Source organism: Bos grunniens, chromosome 24 (assembly GCF_055505025.1).
Source record: "Bos grunniens cultivar Pamir isolate PY7600 chromosome 24, Bosgru_T2T1.0, whole genome shotgun sequence".
In the NCBI taxonomy this organism is placed as follows: Eukaryota; Metazoa; Chordata; class Mammalia; order Artiodactyla; family Bovidae; genus Bos; species Bos grunniens.
This window is the reverse complement of record NC_141188.1, coordinates 12,323,771-12,335,202: the sequence shown is the minus strand read 5'-3', so window position 1 is coordinate 12,335,202 and position 11,432 is coordinate 12,323,771. Positions and strand designations below refer to the sequence as shown.

The window sequence follows — 11,432 nt, the reverse complement described above, 5'->3', positions numbered from 1 at the left end:
AAAAATAAAGTGTTTTCAGAGTGTGAGAAAGAAAGAGTCAAATGAACATACCCTCGGCTGAACACGAGACGAATGAATGAGGACTCAGGACTTAGGTACCATCATGTTTTGCTGGGCTGTGCAGGGAAGTATGGACTTTGTGGCAAAACTGCCTTGATTTCTCTGGCCTTATTCTCTGACTGGTTCATGAATTCAGTTAATATTAGGTATTGGGCTTTAATATCCTGGGTGTCAGAAGAGAAGATCTGAGTGAAGTGTTTTCTTCTTAATTAGTAGAGCTTGCTAGATTGCCTAGGGTGACTCAACATTATCAAAAACTTCCTACTTATTTTAAGGATTGAGACCCTAGGGAGGTCATGACTTCCTGCAACCTACAGAGAACCCTGTTACTAATATAAGAATATAATTGGCCTGAGGATTATACAGTTTGTTATTAAAAGAACAGAAGTTTTGTTTCAGCCTTTAATTTGGTAATGGAATTGGAGCCAAAGTCAATCAGTAGAAGATGATAAGAGCTGTGTTAGGAGATAAATGGCAGGCCAGTAATCCCATCTTTTTAAAAGTGAGAGTTACCTGGTTCTCAGAATCATTAAAACAGATTAATTGGTACAAAAGAGAAGTTAAGACATCTGGGCATGTGTAACACAATTTAAACAGGTAATCTTATCCCAACTTTTGAATACCTCTGTCTTACTCATTTTAAAAACAAACTCATAATTGAGGGATGAATAATTTGATTTGTAAATTAACCACTGACTGGTTACACAGTTTGAGGATTTTTCAGATTTATCTTATGCTTTTTTGCCCCCTTTAAGTACAACACATGCATTCAGGCTCCCTTATCATTCAATAGAATCTCAATTAGAAACACAACTATTACAAGTTATGACAAAAGTTATGGCAGATGGGGAGTGGGTAGTAAAATTCTGTTGCTTCTACTTTCCTAGTTCCCTTAGGCTTTTTTGAGTTTTCTTTTTTATTTGAGAGTTCCTTTAGAGATGCAACTTCAAAAAACTGGGCTCTCCATTTCCCTCTAAAATCTTTTTCAGACAATTTTAAACGGTGTCTCTAGTTAAGAGGCAGAGGAACCACGTTTATATTCGGGAATGAATTTCTGAGTTTTCCCTTGTTCTCTCTGTGCCTTAGAAAGGTTCTTTTTTTTTTCTTCTTTTGTTAATTTCATGAATGATGACAGTTAAAAAGAAAACATTAAAATTCTCAAAAGGTGCCCAAGAATTATTAAAACATTTAAGATGCACTTTTAGTGCAGGTTGATGCTTTATGCCCATGGCAATCTTAGCTAATGAGGCCATTTACATTCATGAAATGAGAAGCAGATTTGTAGGAAGCCATGAGATACATTTTTACACATTTAAATACATTAGTTGCATTACCTGGACACTACTGAACTGCAAGGCTAGGAGCTTCAATTACTTGAGAAGCAGATTTAAAATAGCCAAATTCTTGTTACAAAGAATTTAATTTTTTTTAAGTTTATATTGGCAGGATATCATTTACAATGAATGTTAATGATTATCCCTATTAAAAAATGGAGCTGTGATATTTCTTCTTGAGGTGAACCATTAAAACCTATTCTAATTTCCAGTTGTGGTAATGTTATACTAGAGGGTCCTAGTGTTCAAAACTATTCCAGTGAGTTTAGCCGGCTGGATTCACTGTTACAGGAATATTAAGAAGCCATTTGATAATTAACTGTTAATTAATATGCTGTAATTAACTGAGCTACATGCTCAGTCGCTAAGTCATGTCTGACTTTTTGCAACCCCATGGACTGTAGCCTGCCAGGCTCCTCTCTCGAAATTTTCCAGGCAAGAATACTGGCGTGGGTTGCCATTTCCTCCTTCAAGGGATCTTCCCAACCGAGGGATGGAACCTGGATCTCCTGTCTCTCTTGCATTGGCAGGCAGATTCTTTATAATTTTTAGTTTACTTTGACAATTAAAGGAGGAAGCTATTTAAAAATATGCCAGATTCTCTCCTCAACACCCAGTTGAGGCAGCCTGAGCAAGAGGAAATGGTTTATGTTTTCTTTGCATTTCAGAAACAGGAGTGAAAACATTACAAATCTAAGTCAAAATAAAGATGCACATAACTTGTTTTTCAGTTTATTTCCTAACTCCTTCTGTACCCTGGTGACACTCTGCTCTGAATTCTCAGAAAATATATGGGTGTGCCAAAGTTAGTTCCTTTCCATTAAGAACTTGTATAGGCACACACATATCAACACATGCATACACTTTTTCAAATGACCATATAGTTTGCATTTCTTTAACTTAATCATTCAGTTCAGTTGAATCTCTGTCATGTCTGAGCCTTTGCAACCCCATGGACTGCAGCACACCAGGCTTCCCTGTCCATCTCCAACTTCTGGAGCTTACTCAAACACATGTCCATCAAGTCAGTCATGCCATCCAACGAGCTCATACTCTGTCACCCCCTTCTCCTCTCACCTTCAGTCTTTCTCATCATCAGGGTCTTTTCTAATGAGTCAGTTCTTCCCAGCAGGCAGCCAAAGTATTGGAGTTTTGGCTTCAGCATCAGTCCTTCCAATGAATATTCAGGACTGATTTCCTTTAGGATGGAGTGGTTTTATCTCCTTGCAGTCCAAGGGACTCTCAAGAGTCTTCTCCAACACCACAGTTCAAAAACATCAATTCTTCAGCCCTCAGCTTTCTTTATAGTCCAACTCTCACATCCATGCATGACTATTGGAAAAATCATAGCTTTGACTAGACAGACCTTTGTTGGCTAAGTAATGTCTCTGTTTTTTAATATGCTGTCTAGGTTGGTCATAGCTTTTCTTCCAAGGAACAAGCATCTTTTCATTGCATGGCTGCAGTCACCATCTGCAGTGATTTTGGAGCCCCAAGAAAATAAAGTCTCTCACTGTTTCCCCATCTATTTGCCATGAAGTGATGGGACCAGATGCCATGATCTTCGTTTTCTGAAATGTTGAGTTCTAAGCCAACTTTTTCACTCTCCTCTTTCACTTTCATCAAGAGGCTCTTTAGTTCTTCTTTGCTTTCTTCCATAAGGGTGGTATCATCTGCATATCTGTGGTTATTGATATTTCTCCCAGCAATCTTGATTCCAGCTTGTACTTCCTCCAGCCCAGCGTTTCTCATGATGTACTCTGCATAGAAGTTAAATGAGCAGGGTGACAACATACAGCCGTGATGTACTCCTTTCCCGATTTGGAACCAGTCTATTTTACAAGCCCAGTTCTAACTGTTGCTTCCTGACCAGCAAACAGATTTCTCAAGAAGCAGGTCAGGTGGTCTGGTATTCCCATCTCTTTCAGAATTTTCCACAGTTTATTATGATCCACACAGTCAAAGACTTTGGCATAGTCAATAAAGCAGAAGTAGATATTTTTCTACTACTCTTGTTTTTTCGATGATCCAACGGATGATCCAGCGGATGTTGGCAATTTGATCTCTGGTTCCTCTGCCTTTTCTAAATCCAGCTTGAAGAGCTGGAAATTAATGGTTCACATACTGTTGAAGCCTGTCTTGGAGAATTTTGAACATTACTTTGCTAGTGTGTGAGATGAGTGCAATTGTGCGGTAGTTTGAGCATTCTTTGGCATTGCCTTTCTTTGGGACTGGAATGAAAACTGACCTTTTTCCGTCCTGTGGCCACTGCTGAGTTTTCCAGATTTGCTGTCATATTAAGTGCAGCACTTTCACAGAATTTTCTTTAGGATCTGAAATAGCTCAACTGGAATTTCATCACCTCCACTGGCTTTTTTTGTAGCAATGCTTCCTAAGGCCCACGTGACTTCACATTCCAGGATGTCTGGCTCTAGGTGAGCGATCATATTATCATGATTATCTGGATCATGAAGATCTTTTTTTTAATGTAGTTGTTCTGTGTATTCTTGCCACCTCTTCTTAATATCTTCTGCTTCTGTTAGGTCCATACCATTTCTGTCCTTTATTATGCCCATGTTTGCATGAAATATTCCCTTGGTATCTCTAATTATCTTGAAGAGATCTCTAGTCTTTCCCATTCTATTGTTTTCCTCTATTTCTTTGCATTGATCACTGAGGAAGGCTTTCTTATCTCTCCTTGCAAAAATGCAAAATGGTTGTCTGAGGAGGCCTTGCAAGTAGCTGTGAAAAGAAGAGAAGTGAAAGGGAAAGGAGAAAAGGAAAGATATACCCGTTTGAATGCAGAATTCCAAAGAATAGCAAGGAAAGAATGGACAATGTATACCCTATTTCCAAATGGTCACATAAAAGCATAAAATGGTTTATTTATAACATTTCATAAACTAAATATATTTTTAGTTCTCCAACTTATACTTATTCATAAGATACTCTTATCAATTTTTTTCCAAAATACATTTATTTTGAACTGTTGGTTTCCAGACACTTAGCTATATGCTGAAGTTGCTTATTATATATTTCAAATATTTTCTAGTATTAATCATATGACCTTCCAATATGACAATAAAATATTCAAGGCTCAGTGAACACTATTTGATCTAGAAATGAAGTATATACTTATTGAAATAAAGTTGGCTTAGGATATAGAGTTATATTTCATATGTATTTTCTCACTGGTATTTCCCCATTGTCCATGTGGATAATTCTGGGTAGTAATAAACTGTGGAAAATTCTGAAAGAGATGAGGATACCAGACCACCTGACCTGCCTCTTGAGAAACCTATATGCAGGTCAGGAAGCAACAGTTAGAACTGGACATGGAACAACAGACTGGTTTCAAATAGGAAAAGGAGTATGTCAAGGCTGCATATTGTCACCCTGCTTATTTAACTTCTATGCAGAGTACATCATGAGAAACGCTGGGCTGGAAGAAGTACAAGCTGGAATCAAGATTGCCGGGAGAAATTTCAATAATCTCAGATATGTAGATGATATCACCCTTATGGCAGAAAGTGAGGAGGAACTAAAAAGCCTCTTGATGAAGATGAAAGAGGAGAGTGAAAAAGTTGGCTTAAAACTCAACATTCAGAAAATGAAGATCATGGCATCTGGTCCCATCATTTAGTGGGAAATAGATAGGGAAACAGTGTCAGATGCCGGGAGCTGGCATATTGCATATTGAGTACATATTGCATATTTAGTGCAGCACTTTCCACAGCATCATCTTTCAGGATCTGGAATAGCTCAACTGGAATTCTATCACTGCCGGGAGCCAGCGTGAGGAACTCCGCCCATGACAAAAGTCATGAGGAAGGAGGCTTGGCATATGCAAAGGCGGGATCAAGCCTCAGGAGTCCCCCCCAGAAATTCTTGAGCATCTACTCCCAAAACCAGAGTCTGCCTACTTTTTGCTTTGTGCTCTCACCTACACCTTTGACTTTACGGGGGGCTGTCCCCCACTATCTCTCTCTGAAAAAAGAGTTAGCTTACAGCTCCAGTTAATAATTCCTGGGTGTGACAGTGTTTCAACCTACAAACTCCTTTGGAAATCCTCTAGCCTGCCTGAATAGGTTTTTCTGGCCACGTGTGATTGTTCAGAGCCTCCCAACTGTGAGAGGCAGGAGATGTTCTAAACTTTATAAACACAGATTCCTTTGAGTAGTTAAAAGATTGATTAGAAATTGTATTGGTGAAGGGTTTTTCACTTATTGGGCCAGTGTTTGCTGCTAAGTCTCCATACCCCTTACCTACTGTGTCCTTGGCAGTGTATTGATTGATATAATGGGTGTATAGAAATGTAAGTAGTAGCCTCAATGTTTGTAACCTTGGACCCTTGAGTTAATTCTTTTCTTGATTGAGCCCACCTCACCTTTGCCCTATAGGAATGCAGCTTTGTTCATTGCTTTTTTGGAGGCTGGCGCCTGACTTTAGAATAACCACCTTTAGGGAAAAATAAGTTTCTTAAAATGTTAACAGGCCTCCTGGCCAGAAGATGATGTTAATCACCTGAACTTTTGCATATGGTAAGTTTGAAAGCCTGGCTTCGATTAGGACCAGGAACTGCTGTCCTTGCATGACTCCACCCCTTCCCCCATTATCCTCTATGCACAACTTAAGGTATAAAACTACTTTGGAAAATAAAATACGCCCCTTTTTGTTCACCGAAATTTGGTCTCCCCATGTCGTTCTTTCTTTCACTTTCTGGCTGAATTTTTCCTCTGAGGCGGGGAAGCTCATCAAGCCTACTAATTTTGCCTGGGCTTCTAAGATCTGATCGGGGAGGCCTTAGTGTCTCCTCTCCTTTGGGAGAATGGGAGGACGCCTGCGGCCTTTGTAGGTGACGTAAATTCCCTGCTTTGGAATTTTATTCAGCCTCTTTGCTTCACTGAATTTTCCTACTGAGCTATCCTTATTTCAGCCGCTTTCCTCCACTGAATTTCCTCACTGGGCTATCCTTATTCTATTACTCTTTATATCTTTGATAAATATTTAAATAAATAGGTCGCCTACGCCGCCTCTCCTTTGAATACCCTGGATCAGCTGGGGCTGGACCCTGGCAGTCAGACTTTATTTTTTGGGGCTCCAAAATCAGTGCAGGTGGTGACTGCAGCCATGAAATTAAAAGAAGCTTACTCCTTGGAAGGAAAGTTATGACCAACCTAGATAGCATATTCAAAAGCAGAGATATTATTTTGCCAACAAAGGTCCATCTAGTCAAGGCTATTATGGTTTTTCCAGTGGTCATGTATGGATGTGAGAGTTGGACTGTGAAGAAAGCTGAGTGCTGAAGAATTGATGCTTTTGAACTGTAGTGTTGGAGAAGACTCTTTCGAGTCCTTGGACTGCAAGGAGATCCAGCCAGTTCATCATAAAGGAGACCAGTCCTGGGTGATCATTGGAAGGACTGATGCTGAAGCTGAATCTCCAGTACTCTGGCCACTTCATGTGAAGAGGTGACTCATTAGAAAAGACCCTGATGCTGGGGGGGGGGGGGGGGGATTGGGGGAAGGAGGAGAAAGGGACCACAGAGGATGAGATGGCTGGATGGCATCACCAACTCGATGCACATGAGTTTGGGTGAACTCCGGGAGTTGGTGATGGACAGGGAGGACTGGTGTGCTGTGATTCATGGGGTCGCAAAGAGTCGGACACGACTGAGTGACTGAACTGAACTTAACTCTAATTTTAAAATTTTTAAGTAGAATGGTAAAATTTCTCATTGTCATTGATCAGGTTATGTGAATTACAGTAAGCCTTCTTACTACAGAACTCACTCTTCACTTGTGGAATGTGGAAGAAATAAAAAGTGTTTGGACTAACTGTAATATCTTGCCTTATAATTTGTCTTACTGTAATATACTTGCATTATAATTTGTCTTACTGAAACACATATGCCTATGTGTTTAGGCTACATTTTCTTTTAGTTATATGTAGTTAATTCCCTTCTGGCAGAGAAAAAGTGATTGTTTATGTGTAATGCCTTGTTCTAAATCCTCATATATTGAATTTTGTTGGGAGTCAGTCTCGTTGCTAAAATTAAGTACTACAGTGGAACTTAGAACAAGGTGGCAACTGGTGGGGGTGGGCATCTCTCCAAAAGGCAAAATCTCAAGTGTAACTCTACTGTTGGCCCTTACTATTCATAGTTCTGCATCCATGGATTCAGTTCACAAGAGGGATTGTGTGGCGCTGTAGGAAATATTTACAGGAAAGAAAAAGTCTGCATGTAAGTGGATTTGCGCAGTTCATACTTGCATTGTTCAAGGGTCAACTATACTATATTCTCTTGAGGCTGGTAAGAAAAAATGTATTATTCCATTTCCAGTTTCACTGAGATAATTAATTAGCCAAAGAAACATGCTTTAATACAACAAATCGTAGAACTGTGCTTGTAGAGCTGACATCCAATACAATGCCCATTCTTACATTTTATGTTAAGAGCTGTGCCAATGTCATTTGTTTTTCAGTTTAATGGGCTAAGTCTCAAGCAAAATAAGAGGCTTAACTCAGTCACTGAGATATGGTGTGCTTCCTACCACAACTCTTTAGCTGACCAAGGTTTCATTTACTGAATTGTATAATGAATTTTCTATTTACTCATTGAATATCTCTGAGAATTGGCACTTGAAAACTCAATAATATTGAGATAGAAATTTTTGAATAGATATTACGGGCAACTAAGTCATGCTTTTAGGAATTCAATACCGCTTACATTTGTATTTCTTGGCTTTATTGATCAAGTAATGATAAGAATGATCACCTTAGATTTTTGCAGAATTATTATTACATATTCCAATAACATCTATTTCTGTTTTAAAACCATGTAGTTTTGGCAGGAGATTCAGGAAAGAAGTTCCCCTATAGTTACCTGATATACAAATACTCAACTATATATATGTTGATATTGCAATGCTGTTATCAGACTTGTCTCAGTTCTGTCATGAAATTATGAGATTTAGTGAATTTATCTAACTGGGCCTCTTTGAAAAGAAAGGATTTGGGCTAACTAGTTTCTAACATGTTTCTGCTTTTAATGTCTTCTCATTTAGTACAGGAAATGCCTCTGGCATGGTGATAGGCTAATCCAACTGAACTACTGATGTGCTCAGTTGCTAAGTCATGTCTAACTCTTTGCCATCCCAAGGACCACAGCCCAGCAGGCTCCTCTGTCCATGGCATTTTCCAGGCAAGAGTACTGGAGTGGGTTGCCATTTCCTCCTCCAGGGGATCTTCCCCATCCAGGGATGGAACCCCCATCTCCAGCATTGGCAGTGGATTCTTTACCACTGAGCCACCTGGGAAGACCTGAACTACCAACACAGGCAACTAAATGCTGGCGTTTCTTCATGCATTGAAGTTGTAAGGGGAAAAACTTGTACCATAATATACTCAAGTTCATCACTCAGACTGTTCTCACTACACAAAGCCAAGGAGAACCTCCACATTCATCTCAGTAGGTGTAAGGGTTACCACCTGATTCAAGTTCAGCTACCAGTTTGTACTGATTTGTACTGATTTTATTCATTCTTCTTTCATAAATGCCAGAAGTTATTTTTGATAAACAGTATTGCTTTTCTTGGAGAAGGCAATGGCACCCTACTCCAGTACTCTTGCCTGGAAAATCCCATGGACGGAGGAGCCTGGTGGGCTGCAGACCATGGGGTAGCTAAGAGTCGGACACGACTGAGCGACTTCACTTTCAGTTTTCACTTTCATGCATTGGAGAAGGCAATGGCACCCCACTCCAGTACTCTTGCCTGGAAAATCCCATGGATGGAGGAGCCTGGTAGGCTGCAGTCCATGGGGTCGCTAAGAGTCGGACATGACTGAGTGACTTCACTTTCACTTCTCACTTTCATGCATTGGAGAAGAAAATGGCAACCCACTCCAGTGTTCTTGCCTGCAGAATCCCAGGGACGGGGAAGCCTGGTGGGCTACCGTCTATGGGGTCGCACAGAGTCGGACATGACTGAAGTGACTTAGCAGCAGCAGCAGCAGCAGCATTGCTTTTCTCAGATTCTATTAAGTTCTATTAAGAATGTAAATATAACATTTAAAGCTTTCAGAGATGCTTTTTAAAGGTAAATTTTATCTTATTGCTCATTTTGGAGGATTCATAAATAAATATGAAAGTTTTAAATAAAAGGTGTCTACTTTTTTGAGTTAAATGATTATATATTTATTAATATTGTTGATAACCTTATTATTTTGGGTGCTAACATAACAGAGATGTTTAAAAAATGTATCAGTAACTTGAACCTATTTCCACATAGGTGTTTAAGGGGGTCTTTGCAATTTACTTTGTTTCTCTGACATGAAGAGTCCACATTTTAATTCATAACTATCCATTTAGATACATTTAAGATAGAATTTGGCCCCTGAAATGAATGTTATAGCTTTATTCTTGATTTTCAGTTCAGTGAGTTGTGTCCTGATGGTCATTTTACTTTACTATTGAGCATAAATTAAATATGTATTAATCAGTTTACATACACACACACATATTAATATTTAGATGCTGTGGCCTTCAATATTTATATTTAAACAACCATCTCTTTAGCGATCCCTGATGGTTTTCTCACTGCAGGGAACAATAAAACTGTACAGATGGCTTAGTTTTATACATGGGCTTTAAATAAGCAATGTGTCTTTCTTTTCTTTAAAAAATTCAGCTAGAATTTATCGATTGTTCACTGCATGCCTAGGGGTGAGACTCAATTTTTACACTGAGAACTTGGAAATAATCTTTCTCCTTGTGGGAAAAGAGGGATAGTTTCTGCTTACAGTCTATAACCTAATAATTCTCCCTCCTGATCAACTGAATTTTGGTTAAAGTGTAAAGTGACTCAAGAGACATTCATTTTTCTTGGTGAAGAAATTAAAATATGTAACCAGTTTGAAAATGGAGACGTGGAATTGGTAATCTAACCACTGGATTTTGAATGATTCTTAATACAGAGGTATTGATGCTTCTTGCTTTTGAGTGTTTTGATATGGAGATTTCACATGTATAAATCATTTCACTGGAAAACAATTTTCCATGCAAACTTGGATGGAAAGTTTGTAGCAGTTTGTCCTCTCCAGAAAGTTACTAAATCATGGAAAGTAAGCCCAAGCTAGAGATACTGGTTTACCCTGTGATCTTGGGTAAAGAAGGAAAGACAAGCTAATTAAAGCAGTTACCAGAGACACATTGCATATTCTCTATCTAGGCAGGAGACTAGACCACCTGGTAGTCATTTGTTGACTTTCTAAAGCTCCATGTTATGCTGTAGCAAAAAGTTCAATTAAAATACCCCTTTCAGGGGTGTGGGATTAATTGGGAGAATGGGTTTGACACATATATATTGATATTGATACTATGTCTAAAAATAGATAAATAATGATAACCTACTTTATAGCATGTTGAACTCTAAATGCACTGTGGTGACCTGAATGGGGAGGAAATCCAAAAGGATAGAGTTGGACATGAATGAGGGACTGAACTGAACTGAATTGATGGCTGATTTATATTGCTCTACAGTAGAAACAGCTGAGCGCCAAAGAATTGAGGCTTTTGAACTGTGGTATTAGAGAAAAATCTTGAGAGTCCCTTGGACTGCAAGGAGATCCAACCAGTCCATTCTAAAGGAGATCAGTCCTGGGTGTTCTTTGGAAGGACTGATGCTGAAGCTGAAACTCCAGTACTTTGGCAACCTTGTGGGAAGAGTTGACTCATTGGAAAAGACTCTGATGCTGCGGGGTAGGGGGTTGGGCGGGGGGGTGGGGGAAGGTGGAGAAGGGGACGACAGAGGATGAGATGGCTGGATGGCATCACTGACTCGATGGACTTGAGTCTGAGCGAACTCCGGGCGTTGGTGATGGACAGCGGGGCCTGGCGTGCTGCGATTCATGGGGTCGCAAAGAGTCAGACATGACTGAGCGACTGAACTGAACTGAACTGAATTGAACAGTAGAAACTAACACAGCACTGTGAAGCAACTTTATTACAATAAAAATTTTAAGGAAAAAAAGGTAAAC

The 11,432-nt window shown here is 39.4% G+C and overlaps 1 long non-coding RNA gene across 1 annotated transcript; it reads left to right on the top strand.

Moving 5' to 3' along the window:
• The first annotated feature begins 5,650 nt into the window (after positions 1-5,650).
• LOC147345892 (uncharacterized) lies at positions 5,651-7,237 on the top strand. The gene is made up of 2 exons (XR_015153413.1): positions 5,651-6,245; positions 6,651-7,237. It is a non-coding gene; the product is annotated as an uncharacterized LOC147345892 (long non-coding RNA).
• Positions 7,238-11,432: the final 4,195 nt, after the last annotated feature.